The 17,958-nt window shown below is 42.0% G+C and overlaps 1 long non-coding RNA gene and 1 pseudogene across 1 annotated transcript in view; one reads left to right on the plus strand and one right to left on the minus strand.

Moving 5' to 3' along the window:
- LOC129463040 (large ribosomal subunit protein uL30-like) overlaps positions 1 to 17,958 on the minus strand; it is a 108,083-nt pseudogene that overhangs the window by 38,565 nt on the left and 51,560 nt on the right.
- The window catches only part of LOC129462088 (uncharacterized), a 69,452-nt gene continuing 52,235 nt past the window's right edge, over positions 742 to 17,958 (plus strand). The window contains exon 1 of the long non-coding RNA XR_010115771.1: positions 742 to 1,198. This is a non-coding gene — a long non-coding RNA (uncharacterized lncRNA). The remainder of the gene's footprint in view (positions 1,199 to 17,958) is intronic.

The raw sequence follows: 17,958 nt of genomic DNA on the forward strand, positions 1-17,958 counted from the left end.
GGAGGGTAGAGGAGGGAAGATCTCTAGGCTTAAATCCAAGGCTTGGATGTAAATGCGGAGCTCTTTCTCCTTCTTTGCCCTTGGAACATGGTGCTATGGCTCTGATGAGCTCTTACTGGGTGTTGAGTAACTTTGTGTGACAAGAGTAGAGAAACTGAGAAGAAGAGGCCCAGGAGGAAGGGTCACGAAATGCAGATTTCAGGTCACTGAAGATGCCAGGCCAGTGAGGACAGGGATGATCCTGTGGAACACGTCAATGCTGCTCCAGGAGCAAAAATATCATCTCAGGATGGGGAGAAACTGGGTGTCTGGAGGCTTCAGGTTGCTGTTGTCGGCACTTATTGGAAAATGTTTTAAAACAAAAATGCACATGCCCACTCACCCATGCACACATATCTGCTTCTAGAAACAAACTGAATTTCTTTGCTACAACAAAGGGGTCTCATTACTTTATTTATGTGGAAAATGACACAGAGAATTCCCTTCCCATAAGAGCTGCAAGTTCACCTTGAAATGCAAAGTGATTGATTGTGCTACACCCACCTAGTTTCTCCTTTTCTGAACGTTTGACATCATTCAGTCTTTGCTGATAGGGAATCCTGCAGCTGTATATCTCCTCACGTGGCCTCAAAAGCATACCTGTTGGGGCCATTTCTTTACTCTGGTAATTTATAAGGCATCTTGCGCTACCCTGGTAAATGACTTGGGAAAGCCATTGGTGCCCAAAGAATGATTGAAATCGGGAGCCAAGACAAACTTGGAAAGATGGGCATGGTGCTAGGTACCAAATGAAAATAAAGGGAACAAACTGACCACAAAATCAACCTCAAATGCCCTGCATTGTGCCTTAGAGGCAATGAAACAGTAGTGCTGACTTCCTAGAACAGGAACCCTTCACCAAGCAAGAACTGCCCATTTCAGAGGCTGCAAGGCGCTCTTCTAAATCACAAAAGAAGCAAGAGGAAGTGAGGTCATTGTTAGAGGTCTGAGTCTCGGGTTAGAACGAGCCCCTGTGTCTATGATACTAGGCTTGGGCCTTAAGGATGTTTCAAGACCTGGAGAGCTGTGCTTGGCTAGATCTTGTTGCTTCTCATCACCGAAGCTATTCCCAAGCACCACAAGCCCCTCTGGGAAATTAATGATGGTTGGAGAGGAAGCCAGCTCCACAGTCAAGCTGGGGGCATTTGAGGAGCCGAAGGTGAGGAAATGAGGAAGGGTATGAATTAAAGAGGCAGAGTATTTGCTTGGGTTCTGATCTCTGAGGCAGTATGTAGCTCAGATCAAAACTCTGTGGAGCTATTTCCTATGCTGGATGGAGTTCTCTCTCACAGTATGAAAGCTTTAAGTACTGAATGTAAAGTTCTCTATCAGCTATCTGGTGAATCTCTCCTATGCACAGTGTTGTAATATATCCAGGTGAGAGGTGGAGCCCAAGGAGTGTCATACAGGCTGATTCTTCCTTTCCAGAAAAAAAGGTAAGAATATTTATGTTTAAAATGAAAATTAATGAAATGCCTTTCTTAAGGGTTATGGACTGAATATTTGTATCTCCCCCTCCCCAAACTTATATGCTGAAGCCCTAACCCCCAATGTGAGGGTATTTGGAGATGAAGTTTATTGGGAGGTAATTAGGGTTAGATTAGGCCATGAAAGTAGGGTCCTCATGATGGGATGAATGACTTTATAAGAAGAGGAAGAGAGAAAGGAAAAGTCCATATGGGACTTAATGAGAAGGCAGCTGTCTGAAGCCAGGAGGAGAGCCTTCACCAGAACCTGACCATGCTGGCACCCTCATCTTGTGTCCAGCCTCCAGAACTATGAAAAAATCAGTTTCTGTTGTTTAAGTCCCCAGTCTGTGGTATTTTGTCATGGCAGCCCAAGCTAACTAGACATTAAGTATCCATCCACCTTTACCCATGCTGGCCTTGGCTGTACTGAGAACATCTATCTTTTCATTGACTTTATCTGTCCCCAAATGGAATATTCCTTCCCTATGATTGTGGCTTCTCCAGTGGGGATCAGATGGCCAGTCTAGCAGCAGGTAGGTGGCGTCATAGGAAACTGACATTTTGTAGGTCAAAAGTTATTAAAAAAAAAAAAAAAAAAAAGCCATTGAAAATTGTTGCCATTTGGCCTATAAAATGGTTTTTCCATGCGGTTGTAACATTCCTGGCATTGTGTACCTAGGTGTTGTGGGTGCCCAAAATGTAAGAAGCACTTTTGTCTGCAGAAGATTTATATTATACCAGGATTCAGCAAACTATGACCCACGGGCCAAGTCTGGCCCATGACTGGTATTCGTAGTCTTCCTGGAACACAGCCACACCCACTTGTTTACTTATTGTCTATGGCTGTCTTCATGCTACACCACCAGAGCTGAGTAGCTGAGCAAAGACTGCACCACCCACAAAACTTAAACTATTTATCATCTGACTAGTTAGAGAAAAAGTTTTCTGAGCCCTGCATTACACAGTGTAAGTGTAATGCAAGTAAGACTCAATGATCACTCATAAACACTGCCATTTTTCTTATTGCAATTTCACACATCTCCTACTTTACCTTTCTTACCTTTCGTCACTATTTTTTTCACTCCTCTACTTGTTTGAATTTCCAAAGTCTCTCCTTTCCCCACTCTTCATGATTCTTGCTTGTTTCTGGCCCCCGTTCCTTTCTACTTTCTTCTGTTTGCTTTTCCTTCTTCTCTTGATTGGCTTCTGCTCTCCCATCCTTGCCCATCTCTTCCCACCTCTTCATTCACTACTTCTTCTTCCACTTTGTTCCTTCCTCTTTTCGTCTGTGCCTCCTCCATGGAACTGGTTGGATTCTTTGACTTAGGACGGATGGATTGACTCACCTTCTCACCATTCACAGCGGCCTTTCTGGCCCACACACAATCTTGTGTAGATTTTCCTCTTTAGATCTTCTCTTTCTCTGAGGCAGGACTGATATTTAACTGGTAAGGAAGGTAGCCTTGTAAGAATCAGTGTTTATTTAGACTGTCTGCTCTGACTGGTCAGTGTTGAAGGTTTTGCAAATCATTCTTGCCATCAGATCATCTGTCTCAGCCAGACAGCTCAAAATTTAGAAATGTTGCCCAGATATCTTTCTCTTAGAGACTCTATGAATTCCTGTTTGTGGGCTCAGCCTCTGGAGTTTTAATGATGCTCTCGTTGTTTTTATATCATTGTGAGGCAGTGTCTAGAATTCAGAAATTAAGTCCATTCAAAATTAGGATGGGTGTGTGTGCTGGGTGGTGCCTTTCTTCCCACAAAGAAATGTGTTTTGAATCTAAGATATTCTGTGCTCAAATGCTTCTCAGAAGAATGTACCAGTGATTGCTAAAGACTTTCTTATGCAATAGTGTTGAAAAATACACCAAAAAACTGGGTAGTGTGGAGTCATTTCTAAGCAATTATCAGTGATACACCAAGCCTTGTCACACCACTCATCATTGATGCCAGACTGACAAAAGACTTTATATTTCAGGGTTATTAACCATCAACCCAACCCATGATTGAATTGAGAAGAAATGGCCCCAGCACACAGCAGCCACAGACTTTGCTTGGCTTTGAAGAATGTTGCCTAGAATATATTTTAGTGACAAAGGCTTGGCTGCATTTACCAATTTTTTTTTTTTTTAAGCGACAAGGTCTTCCCATGTTGCCCAGGCTGGACTCAAACTCTTAGGCTCCAGGGATCCTCTCACCTTGGCCTCCCAAGTAGCTGGCTGGGACTACAGGCACATGTCACTATGCCCGACTTTGCCTAAAATTTGAATTTATTCACACTAATTACTTTTCTTTCTCTTTAAAATGTTCTTGTTAAGGCTGTGCTCCCTTTTTTCCATGGTGATTATGGCAATTCTGATTTCTGTATATTTTTAAAACTTGTGGACAAACCACTTAATCATTGTATCTAACAATAAAAGTCATAGGCCGGGTGCGGTGGCTCACGCCTGTAATCCCAGCACTTTGGGAGGCCGAGGTGGGCGGATCACGAGGTCAGGAGATCGAGACCATCCTGGCTAACACAGTGAAACCCCGTCTCTACTAAAAATACAAAAAATTGGCCGGGTGTGGTGGCTGGCACCTGTAGTCCCAACTACTCGGGAGGCTGAGGCAGGAGAATGGCGTGAACCCAGGAGGTGGAGCTTGCAGTGAGCCAAGATTGCGCCACTACACTCCAGCCTGGGTGACAGAGCGAGACTCCATCTCAAAAACATAATAATAATAAAATAAAATAAAAATAAAAGTCATAAACTTGCTATGGAAAAAAGAGAAGGAGATTTAGCCAAACAATGTGTAATAGACATTTGTTGGTTGATGCTGTAGCTTCTGTTATTTTCTTCCTAGCAGCCCTCATTGGAGTTTGGGAATCCGTTTGGCTCTAAGGAGTCTGATTCCACCTGGGGCTCCAGGGGTAGAACATGTGACCCAGACCAGCACATTTGGCTCCCCAGTCATGTGGTTGGCCCTGGGTGGACATATGACCAAGCAAATCCAATTAGAGTGAATCCCAGGACTTTTGCTTGGAATTCTAGAACAAAAACCTTCTTTCTTTCCTGCTGGATGTAAATGAGAAAGCACACAGCTCAGGGACCTCTTGGTGAACATCTTGGAACTATGAACAATATTGGGCAGAGATTAGACAAAAGGAAACTAGGTGCTCAGTGGAACTGTTGAGCTGTTGGACCATGCCTCAACTGAAACCTCTGGACTTTACAGTTATAAGAGCCAATAAATTCCTTTACTTATTCAAGTCAAATTGGGTTGGGTTCTCCATCACTTGCAATCAAAAGGTTTCTAGCTTATGCACAGGACAATTGAATAATGATCATAGGCATAGAAACAAGAGACCAAAGACTGGGTACTAGTGTCTGCTCCATGTCAACTAACTGAGACCTTCAATGGGTCCTTATCCTCTCCTCTATGGGCATCAGTCTCTAATATACAGAAAAGAAGTATAAAATTAGGCTTGGTGCCTTCTAAAATCTGTTTTAGATTTAAGAATCTCTGAGTTCAACCCTCATCTTGATCCATTGCAAACTAGCTCTCGGTTTGCCGTTTCTGTCAATGGCCCATCACACTCCCAGCCTCTGGATAGAAACTTTGAAGTTGTCACTGTATCCAACTCCAATTCCATCTCTCCTCACCAACTCCAACTCCTCTCTCCTCATTATCTCCTATATCTGCTCCGTTACCAAGGCTTGTCAGTTCTTCTTTCTAAACATCCCTTTTAATCTTTTCCCTCCTTCGCATTCTTATGAACACTATTCATGTCCAGGCCTTCATCCACTTACTACATCTCCCTACAGTTCCTAATCCCTTGAATCCATCTTCCTCATTCTTGCCAAATTAATATCCTCAAACAGACTTTTAAAAATTACAGGAGCCCCATGATGGAAAAATAAAGTCTATACTGCTCAGGAGGCCTCCTGTGTGCTCCATTCATTGCAGCCATCCTGGCTTTTTAACATGGGTTACTTATAGCCTTGATTGAAACACAGAAAGAGGACTGTTTTTGTTTGTTTGTTTGTTTGTTTTTGAGGGTATTTGGAAAGGACTTTTTCAGGAAGTATTGGAGGCTCGTATAGTAAATCTGTTGTTGCTGGGCCCAAGTTGTAGGGGAATACATGTTGGTGAATGAAGCATGGCAGCCTCAGAGCTAACAACCTAGGGCCCCATGAGCACTGCGTCCTCTACAAACTCCCTCAGATGAGTGTGCCCTGGAAAGTGTGTGGCAATTTTAGGTGTTAAATACACTTATTAAAGCAAGATATATCTTATATGTGGTTGACTCTGAAATGATGGGCATTTTAAACATTTATGACTTTAACATAACCAAAACAGATATTGGTTAATGCCTAACTGCTCTTCTTTTTAAAGCATATATTAATGCATCAAGTATATATTTTACTGGGACGCTCTGTAGTAGGCAGCCATGAAAAAAGTGACTGTTGACTTAATATCTTCTTGGAGTTATTGCTGGATTAAGAGGAGACTTTCTCTGTTTTTTTTCTTTTCTTATTTTTAATAACAGAAACCCTGGCCCATGAAGGCCTGTGTGCTCTGAGAGAATGTGCTGAGCCGGCCTTGTTTTTCTCCTGTTTCCCGTGACAGGGCGCTCCTCCCCACAGGACTTGCCAAGTCCTCATGCATGTTGAGTCAACATTTTGGATATGAGCTCATTACATGGGAAAAAGAGCAACAGCTCCACATGCAAGTGTACTATGGGCTCTTTCCTGTCAATGTTTCAGTTCACATTTCCTGAAGCTTGGAAAATTGCATGTATTTGTACAATATCTCAGCATTCTCCCTCTGGCCTGAAGTGAGGCAGTTGGCTTCCTGCTGTAGACTAAACAAATGAATAAAAGATTCATGCCATGTATACAGTGTATCTACAGCTTTAGGCATTGTCTATTTTACTGACCGCCTTGTGGGTGTACTTATGTGTACAATGGCCCATTGTGCTAATCCAGTGGTCAGAATAAGAATTAACATTCTTGAAAACCACTTCAGCTGGTCAATTTTGATTTCAGCTAGCAATCAAGTCAATTTGAACATCTAAAAGAACTAGATATAGTTATTTTCTTTATATTCATGGGGGAAGGAGGGGATCTAGAAGTGAATTAAGCTTCTTTGAGGAATTGGGGTCAGGAAAAAACAGGTAAGAGATGAGAAGAAGATAAGAATGACTTGGGAAGAGAGACTGGGAGATAAATGGTGAATGGGTAAAGATAGAACTTAATCTTCACGGCGTTGTCATGTCACAAACCAGACATCAGTACCCACTGAGTACTCTCTTCTTCTTCTCTCTGGGGGAATATTTAGCCCAGAATGTCAATGAGTACCCCAGGCAGATGAATCCCTTAGACATTGATAGTAGAACTGTGGAGAAGTATCCCTGGAGATGACCCACAATCTCAAGAAGGCTGAAGAGGAGAGGAAGAGAATGGATAAATCGAAACAAGTGTTTCAATGAGCAAGGCCTTATAAGCCATATTAAGTTTAATAGTAAATAATACATAGAGGGAAATTTCTTCCTCTGAGTCATATGTGTTTATCAGTTTTCTATATCTATATAGATGTTGATTGCCTTTGCCATATATAAAATTTTATGCTTTTATGAGACTTTTCTTAAAAATATCTCTTGGTCGGCCGGGCGCGGTGGCTCATGCCTGTAATCCCAGCACTTTGGGAGGCCGACGCAGGCGGATCATGAAGTCAGGAGATCGAGACCATCCCGGCTAACATGGGAAACCCTGTCTCTACTAAAAATACAAAAAAATTAGCTGGGTGTGGTGGTGGGCGCCTGTAGTCCCAGCTACTCGGGAGACTGAGGCAGGAGAATGGCGTGAACCCAGGAGGTGGAGCTTGTAGTGAGCTGAGATCAGGCCACTGCACTCCAGCCTGGGCAACAGAGCGAGACTCTGTCTCAAAAAAAAAAAAAAAAAAAAAAAAAAATACTCTTGGTCAAAGTTGAACAAGTAATGAGTTGAATTTGGGGGGTAAAGAGTGGTTGCCCTTCAGAAGGCAGATGTGAGCTCGGTAAAATGTAGATTCACAGGTGAAGGGTTTCTGAAAATGTGGGACTCCTGGAATATACTATGTCTTTCTTTTTCTCTTTACTTCCTCTTTCAACTTTCCAGTTTTCAATTGAGAAAAAAGCTTATCTTTTTGTGTGTGTGTGACTCTGAAGCAATGTTTACCACCAAGGGTAGAGGCAAGAGGTACACTCTCTTCTAAATAACTTGGGATTTTCCCAAATAACCCAAGATGTGGGGCTTTTTGGGACCCTACCTGGCTGATGCCTTTTTGGATGCCTGCTGATGGGTTGAGTTTCTTCCTAGGTGATGGGGCATGCCTGGCATGGAAGGGACTTTAAATTCCCTGATGGTTATGCCCAGTGTGGTAGGAGAGAACTAGAATCCATGTCCTGATAGAAGAGACTTTCTACACTGAACTTCCCACCCCCTCAGATCTTGTCTTTCTTCCAAATCACATTTGTTATATTCCTACACACCTCATAGGCATTTATCTTCTTATCTAGCCCTACGTCATCTTGCTTGATAGACATTTGCTCTTTTTTTCCCTCCTCTCCAAAAAGGAAAGGAGAAACAAACAGCCAACATTAGATGAACAGACCTCTTTCTGCCTTGTTTTATAGTTTTGTAAATCATAGTAAAACCTTACTTATTCAGATTTAAAGGTTGAAGGGCAGTTCAGGTTCATGAATAATCTCAAACATTGAAAATTATAAAAATAATATATTGTTAAAACTGGTATGTATATATAATGGTATGAACTAGTGGCTGAGCAAGTGGCCTCACTACTCCCAGGTCAAGGTTCTTGCCGGCTTGCTCTAATGAATTGAGAAACGCCATTTGTATTTAGTGTATTTCTTGTTGGTTTGCAAATATTTACTGCTAAGATGTTTGAAAACAGCTTATCCTCTTGAGTAGTATCCAATTCATGATTTGTATCCAATTCATGATTAACACATTATTCAGGACTGGATGAATCAGACCTTAGCCTGGATTTCCTATGGGAAGTTGCTAAAACTCCACCGAGGAATATTTAGGAGAAGGAGCAAAGCTGAGTCAAGCCACTCAACAAATGTTTGTTGAGTCTTTCCCTTTGTGCCCAAACAGGACTGGATGTGGTAAACTGGGGTAACATAAGTATAGCAGCTAAAAGCAAAACCAACCAAACAAAAAATACCCACACATTTTACAAATCACACTTTGGCCACAAGCACCTCTTCACCCCACACATCTCTTAGCCAAATGGCCAAGAAAAAGTAAAGTAAAATGATTTGAGTTTTACTTCCTCTCTCTCATTCTGTCCAAATGCTGGGGATCAGAGGATAGACAAGAGGAGGGAGTGAGAAGAGAAACAAAATTTGAATAACCACAGAAACAATTGGCTTTTGGGTGAATTCTAAAGCAGACCACAGGAAAAGGAAACCATTAAAATAGTTCTGTTTTATCCCTCTTTCTCTCTCTCTGTGTGTGAGCCTCAATTTGAATCTCACTTTTTTCAAATACCATCTAGTTTCTCTTGGCATGCATCTCCCTGCTCATAATTCCCTCCACATCTTGAATGAACTTCATGTTCACCTCTTTGAGCATTATTTTCATTTGAAGTTCAATGCTTTTCTTTCAACTTAGCTAAAATTGCTGCTGCTCATGAATTTATGTCCTATACTCCAGCTTCCAATTTTTTTGCCAGGCTGTGAGAAGTCAGTTATAACTTACAGATTCTGAACTACAGTCTTCCCTACCTTCTTACTTCTCTTTCTCATAGTTCAAGTTTTGGTCTATTCCTCTTACCCACTCTCTCTCTGGGCACACTGATATGGTTTGGCTGTGTCCCCACCCAAATCTCATCTTGAATTGTAGCTCCCATAATTTCCATGTGTTGTGGGAGGGACCTGGTGGGAGATAAGTGAATCATGGGGACAGTTTTCCCCTACTGTTCTCATGGTAGTGAATAAGTCTCATGAGATCTGATGGTTTTATAAGGCAAAACCCCTTTCACTTGGCTCTTATTCTCTCTTGTCTGCTGCCACGTAAGACATGCCATTCACCTTCCACCATGATTGTGAGACCTCCCCTGCCACGTGGAACTGTGAGTCCATTAAACCTCTTTTTCTTTATAAATTACCCAGTTTCAGGTATGTCTTTATCGGCAGCATGAAAATGGACTAGTTCATACACGAAGGCTTTTTATTGACTGTCCCTCTCTGAAAAGTACTCTGACCCAAAGGTGCCCCTATGCTCATCCAAAACCAGTGAAATGAGAGAAATGAAGGTAAAGCGTCGTTCAGTATGGTACCATTTTTAGATGAGGACGTGAGATCCCGACTTATCCATAGAAAGTCAGTGTCATGCCAGACCAAACAGAGACTGTGGCTGTTGTAAATAGCTTTCAGTGTAAAGGAACTGTGGATAGAGAAAATAAAGAAGGTAAACTCTTTATACCACCCCTCTCTCCTATCTCCTCGCTACTGCTCTTCCCTGCTGGTCAGGGTCTCTGGGGGTTTTGATGGGCAAAACTGTCATTTCTGCTGTTGAGAATACAACACAAGAAGCAGCCCCTTTGTTAATTTTGGTATCAGGATCAAGAATATTTTCCCGATGAATTCCTGTTTTCCTAGGAATTGCTTGAGAGCTGGGAGGCTGTGGTGGTGTCAACCAGTGATTTAATGAGATGCTAGGGCCCCAATCTCTGACAGCTTCTCTTAAAATCACTCACAGCAGGCTGTGTGTGGTTCTTGGGCCTATAATCCCAGTGCTTTGGGAGGTCAAGTTGGGAGGACCGTTTGAGGCCAGGAGTTCAAGACCAGCCTGGGGAACATAGTGAGACCCCCATCCCTACAAAAAATTTAAAAACCAGCAACGTGTGGTTGTGCATACCTGGAGCCCCAGCTACTTGGGAGGCTGAGGTGGGAGGGTCACTTGAGCCCAGGAGTTCGAGGCTGCAATGAGCTATGATCACCATTGCACTCCAGCCTGGGTGACAGATTGAGACCCTGTCTCTAAAAATAAAATAAGAATTAAAACATCACTCACAGTAAGCATGTAGCAAAGCATGTGGTTAACATTACCATATAAACATACACATGTAATAATTGGGAAAGCATGTGATTAAAATTATCATATAAGTCTACATTTTAAAAAGAATTGGCAAAGTATGTGTTTAAACTGCATCGCACCATCATTTGTAGAAGGAAAATGCTAAGAAAGTGCTGTATTTTGGCACTGGGAAAATGCATTGTTTGAAAGGGGGAGATATTCTAGATTTGATTTTACTGAGTTTAAGAAACTGTCTACATGGATTTGTATTGGTGGTTTTGGCTGAGGGGCCGCTGGCAGATCATATCCACCACATAAACACAGCTTCAACGGAGTGGCTGGTTACCTCCTCATGCTCCTCTCTCATTGCCTTCTCAAGCCCCTCTTAGTTAACAATTCCCAGGCTCCCACTGGTTGCCGGTGAGGTACACAGGTGGATGCAACAGAACCGTGGGACTCAGAACTCAGAGCAGAGAAGGATTCTGGGATCTGTGGAGTCTGAAAACTCAGGAGTCGGCCTTCAGCTTTGCTCCTGCTGCTGCTGCTACTAGCTGACATTTATTTGATATTTCCCATCTGCTGGGAACTTCATATAATACTTCTCATCTGTAGTCCTTCCAACAGCCTTGAAAGGGAGATTTTCTTCTATTTTGTTGAGCTAAACTGGGGGGTCAGACAAGTTAAAACATACTTAATGTGGCATAGCTAGTTAGCAGCAGAGATCCCACAAAGATGTCTGACCACATACCTGACCCCTTTCTCTGCACCCACGTCTCCTCAATGATGGTGGACTGACCTGGTGAACAAAGAAACCACTGCAATCGTGAGATGACTATGACCAATTTTAGCCTTATTTGATGTACAATTCCATCTGATTATTCAGAGATAGACTCTCATTTCCCTTTGCAGGCACACAGGGCCATCCCTGCAGCCCAAAAGAACACTGCAAACTCCTATCCAATTTCCTGTCTCTATATCTTTTAGAGTAATTATGGCTAGGTTTTCCCATTGATATTTATGCTTTGTTGATTTTTCTACAGATGCGTTGGGGGCACATGTCCAAATTAAATATCATTTTATTATTTCCTGCCTCTTATTTTAATTTGTCTTTATCCTTTACTCTCCATGGGGTTTGTATTATATTCCAATTAGTATCTCACACAGTTAGGCTGTAGGCTATTAGGTACACTTCCATATCACTAGACAAGCTCAAGTCATTCAATTCTACCTGTTATTTAATTTTGGACCCTTAGAAATTAGACCTTGATCATAAGTAATGCTTGGAGTCAACCATTGAAGACCACCTCTTACTTTCAACTTGAACACTCAATTCACCACTCTCACCAGCCCTCCAGGCAGACAGGCTGGGTGCAATTGTCTATAGCTCATAAATAAGAAAGTCAAGGCCAGCAAGGTTGTGAGGCTTGCCCAGGCTCATACAGTGATTATAACCATGAGCAGCACTAAAAGCTTCTGACTTTTTAAAAGATCAAAACCATTCATGCCCCAAATACATTTTATATAAAAATGATTGACAATTTTTTAATTAAACTGCACTTTATTTGTTGGCATAAAACAGCTTTCAGGCTTTTAAGTGAGTTATGGTCACCTTGTAATGGCTCTGGGTAAAATGCTGACATCGCTGAAGTATGTTTTCAGCTTCTGGGGCTCCTACTTTCATTCCTTACCCTGGATTTGGTCCCTAACTCCGTATTCCCCTGGTAGAGCAGAGTCTCCGCTGCTCCTACTCTCCCCCTGCCAACCCCACCTTCTGGGTCCCAACTTGGAAACTCTGGCCTCTTGATGCTCCTCAAATCACAGCCTGACTATGGGGGTCCTTTGCCCCTCAAGTCAAAGGTCCAGCTTTTGGTGGATTTCTCAGTCTGGGGCATCTAAGCTCAAAGTTCTTTTAACAGAGAACAAAGCTTTTCATTCCTCAATCAGAGCTAAGATGCAAGCATGTGCTTGGGAGAGGTGACACTTTGATTTAGAGCCACATGAAAAGGTAAGTGACTGATGTCATATCTGCTCTTAAGCTGGTTTTAATGAGCATGGAGAAGGGAGGGCAAGGGCATGAGTATCTGAGGGGGCTAGTACAGAATGGATGTCCCTGAGAGAGTGGAGGAGGGACCTGGGAAGCAGCTTGGGAATGCTCATGTCAGGGCTACAGGCAATGAATGGGCTTAAAAATGCTGCTGACTTCACAACTGCACTGAGTGTGGCTTCCCCACCATGGGCTACCACTTTTCATCTTGATCCTTCTTCCCAAGAATTCTTGGCGTCAATGTAAACAAATCAAGTCAATTATTTATCACCTGAAAGGGTGTGGGGAAATAGTGAAAATTAGTGCATCCCTTTTAAAAAACCTTGGCCTAGTAATTTAGGCCAAGAGTCATAAAAATGTTCATGCCCTTTGAATCAGTAATCTTTCTTCTGGGAATCTAGCCTAAGGAAAGGATGCCAAATAGAGCAAATGGCATGTAATCTGTTCCACAGTGTAGGGGTACAAATACCTGTTTCCTAGTTAGTCGCTTGAACTTCCAATGCGCTATTAGTAGGAAGTCTAATGATGACTTTTGAGGCTCTGTTCCAACCCTACCTCTGTTGGTCAAGAATACTGGGAGTTTATTTAGTCCAAAGAGGGTCAGAGAAAGAAGATAATGAGATTCATCCACAGCAGATCTCCCAGTTTCCATTTCTATTGCTTCTGCTGCTAGCACCTGCTTCACTATTGAACATGGGCCTGGGCATCCATGGCCACTGGCATACTGGTCACTGCTAGATCCTGCACAGGCTACAAGAGTCCTTTGAAGCCTCAGAGCTCAGCTTATTAACAGCCTCCATATGCCAGCTGTGAGGCCTGTGTGGCCATGTTCAGTTGTCCTTCCTAGAGCAAGAACGCTGTGCCAGAGTGGCTGGATCCAGAGTGGCTTCCAGCCTTGGCTGCATAGTGAGTGCAACCATGCCCCATGTTTCATCTGCATCATAGATGAAGAAAGGATACCCTCTTTCTTCATCAGTCTTTGTCTCCAGGGCCATTATCTTTCTCAGCGATGGGATCTTGGGTAGTCATACCAGTACACCCCTCTCAGGTTTCTCTAACTTTGAACTGTGGGAGGAAGCCTTGAATATTAGTTTCTTCTCTCCTATGGCCTTGCTCCTTAGACAATTTAACCATCTCCTTTTAGTCATCAACTTTGCACTATGATGGCTCTCATCAAAGACAATTTTGTGACAATTTTGATAGAATTCTACTTTACCTGAACACCAGAATAATAGACACTTATTTCTCTATTGTTGCATATCTAAGGCAATCACTCAGTGATCTTTTATACAGCAACAATAACAACAGCAAAAATCAGCTTCTCTACTTTAAAAACAAAAATAAAACATCTATATAGGCATGCAGACATTCATTGAAAATTTTTTATAGAAATAAAATGTGAGAAGACTCCAAAGATACATTAGGGGGACTGTAAAGTAAATTAGGATGTGTCTACTCAATGAGATAGAGTGTGCTATTAAAATTATGAAGATTATGAGAAAACGGTGTTTTCTCTCCCACTTTCTAAACTTTTAAAAATTGTCAGTTTAAATTGAATAAAAGATTCTTAAAATTAACTCTTGACATGAAACTGTTGCCAACGGGACTTGCTGATGATTCATTTGGGAAAGTGAGGGAGAGAGAACTTAAGGATGACTTCTAAATGTTTGCCTTCACCAATGGGTGAAAATTGCTGCTGTTTACTAAGATGAGGGAGAACAGAGAGAGGCTAAGATGGACATTGGGAAACCAAGACCTTTGTCTATACTACATTTGAGAAACTTCTGAGACACCCATGTAGTGATATAGAGAAGTCAGTAGGATATAAGAACTTGACCTTAGGGGATAGGTCAGATAAATCAAGACCAGAAATTTTAATTTTGAGAGCCATCAGTATGTAGATGGTATTTAGAGACATGAGACTGAGTGAACTCACAAAGAGCTTATAGATGGGCAGTACAAGAAGATCTGGGACAGAGCCTGGAGTCATTCCAGGAGAGATCAGACGGAGAAAGAAATGAGCAAAAAGGCCTGAGACAATGCAGCCAGTGAGGTCAGAGGAAAAGGGGAGAAAGTGGTGTCATGGAAACTGGGAGAGGAGACAGCTTAAGAATGAGGAAGTGATCAACTATGTCAAATATTTTCGAAAGTTGAATAAGATGAAGACACAGTGGTGGCCACTGCATTTGGCAAAAGAGGTTATTCATGACCTTGGAATGAACAGATTCAGGGGCATGGAGAGAAGGAAGTTGACCAGAGTTGGGTGAGCTAAGAAAAGGAGGTGAGGAAGTGGAGCAGTGACTACAGACAATTCTTTGCAGGAAGGCATGCTGTGAAAGAGTTGAGAAATAGGATTGTGTCTGGAGGGAGCAATGATGTGAGAGGATGTTTTTTTTTTGGAAAGTAGGCACCAGAACACATCTGACTTCTCATGGAAATGATCTAGGAGGGGGAGAGAAATTGATCATGTTGGGGAGAGAGGGGTTTATTGCAGGAGGAAAGTCTTTGGGAAGGACAAGGGGATGGTATCCAGAGCATGAGTGGAGAGATTGGTTTTAATGAAATGGACATGCTTGCTCTGCAGATCCCTGGTGTCCATACTAAGAATCTTGGCATACATACTAAGTGCTCAGTAACTCCTGTTATTACAAATGTCAGTCTCCTTGAATCACTGAGAGGAATGACTGCTGGCTGGTCCATCTCATTGCTCAAAAGTCAGGCCTTGAATGAGGCACTGGCAATTGACATGGCCTGGACAAAGAAGAAAATGATGAAATGACAAAGAACTATACCCTTCTCTCCTACAGCCCCGCTCAGACAGGCTATACTCCTACAAAAGGGGTGTTGATATGATATGCTTAAAAAATGAAAAGATCCCAGTAATTGATGAATAACTGATATGACTGTCTTTAAATTGAACTCTTCAGAGCTCCTGAGAATGGCCGCCAGGGAAATGGGCAATGTGGAGAAAACCACAACCTCAAAACCTCTGCTATTGTGCAATCAGGATGAAAACCACTCGAACTGCCCAGAAGCAGTCATGTGGTTGAACCCTGAGGAGAAAAGCTCCTAACCAACTTGTTTAGCAACCTAAGAGAACACAAGTTATAGCTGTAGTTCCAGAAAGTGCTGTATTTAAGCTGAGAAGTCACAGCTTTTATCTACATGGGATGTTATTTTTTATCATTAGGCTTCACTGTTGAAACAGAGTAAGTAGATCTTCGTTGCCAAATAGCTCATGAAAAAAATGTCTATGTCTTCAAAAACGTAATCTAAAAAGAAGAATTTCTACAAAACCCCCGAAATTTTCACTTGATTTCTTAATCAATAAAAACCCTAGGTAACCCAATACAAATTTAGAATTAAAACAAATGTGGACCAGGCAGGATTCTTAGTTGCAAACATCAGAAGCCACTTCTAACAGATTTCTGCAGAAAAATAATTTGTTAAAAGAATAGTGGAATAGTGGAAATAACCCTGATGTCCATTTAAATAAAATACACTGTGATGTAGTGACACCATGAAATATGACAATGAAAAACAAAACACCAATACAAACAACAACATGAATATATCCTACAGATGTAATATTGAGTCAAAGAATCTATGCAGCATGTATTGAGTATGAACTGTATATTTCCATCTATATAAAGTTCAGAAAAAGGCAAAACCTATGGTGCTGGTCTCAGGATAGTGGTTACATTTCGGTGGTAGGGGTGGTAAAAGGGGATATGAGGAGGGATTTGGGGTGCTGGCTACATAGGTGTGTTCACTTTGGAAAATTCATTGACCTGAGTACTTTTGATATGTGCTTTTTTTCCTCTATCTATGTCTTCATGAAAATCATACAGGAGAAATCAACCCGAGAGCTATTAGGTAGGTCAAAATGTCACCCAAGTGCTGGAAATGCAGATTTGGGACGTTAGATTCAAGCAGGCTTCTCAAATCTGGCATAGAACTTGAATAAGCACATCTCTGAGCCACACTAGATGCTGTTGTTTGCTCTGTGGACCCTCTGCCTGGGATACACACATATCGCAACCAGACATCCAATTATAAATGTATTTATTTGTTTTCTGTCTCCCCAGCTAGAATGTGAGCTCAGTGCTGGAACACAGTAGGTACTCAACAAATATTTATTGAATGCAGTTGCTTTGTTCATAACTGAGCAGAATTCTCCTTCTCACGAATGTGTTCTTTCTTTAGATATAGTAGTCTCATCAGTCAGGGTCCAGTCAAATCTTGCTATCCTAGGAACACATTTGTTATTTAAAGTGGTTTCCTGTATTTCTTCTCTGATTCATTCTTAAAAGGCAATCTAATTTCTTGAGGTTCCAAGTTCATAGCACAGGGGTCATCCCATGGTAACCCCTGCATACTCACAACAGGAACATGTAATATACTCATGAACATGCAATTTGACACAAGAATGCACATTGGATGGAGCTGAGGGAAGTAGTAAGGAAAACGGTAAACTAACAGATAGGAATCTGTCCATCAAAGAAGAGTGATGAGGTGATTTCTTTGACCCAGATGAGATTGCACAAACACCATCTGTGTTTATTGCTTCACTTTCCCTCCCATTGACACTATGTCATTCATTTGCAGGGCCTGCTGAAGAATTCAGCAGTGGAATCTTGCCCTCCCACTGCACTTTCTGTTGTTTAGAATGGTTTAATAAAGAACTGACTGACTTCTCAGATGGAGAATCTCAGAGGGCGCCTATCTTACCAGCTTTAAGCCTCACCTCACCCTCCAAAACAAGGCCGTAGGCTCTGTGGCCTGTGTTAGCCTCTCAGAGACTGCTCTGACCAGCACTGGCGGTGGTACCCTGGGATACTGACCAGGCCTTGGCATTCTTGTCTTATTCTGGGGCAAGAGAAAGTAAAGAGAGAATGGGTTGCCCTTCATAATTTTAGTTAGACAGCCAGGAGTGGTGAGGCACACCTGCAGTTGCCGATACTTGGCTGAGGTGAGAGGATCTCGTGAGCCCAGAGTTTGAATTCAGCCCGGGGAACATAGCAAGACTCCATCTCTAAAAAAATTAATAATTTTACTTAAATTTTGCTTAGAATCTTCACACTTCTACTAAAGCTGCCTCTTCCTCCCAGAGATGGGAAGTCAAAGAATTATTCTACATGACCATTTTGTAAAATTTTGACCTACATTTCTCCATTTCATTCCTGAAAGGGAGTAGATAAAAACTCAAGAGTCATCTCTATTCCGAGCTGAGTAAGAAGAAAAGAAACACCTGGGCTGATTTTCTTCGGTCACCCTCCCTTGCGTATTTGCCCCTCTATTGCTTGCACATGATGCCTCAGTTTCTCTTTCGAGCTCC

Source organism: Symphalangus syndactylus, chromosome 14 (genome assembly GCF_028878055.3).
Source record: "Symphalangus syndactylus isolate Jambi chromosome 14, NHGRI_mSymSyn1-v2.1_pri, whole genome shotgun sequence".
NCBI lineage: Eukaryota > Metazoa > Chordata > Mammalia > Primates > Hylobatidae > Symphalangus > Symphalangus syndactylus.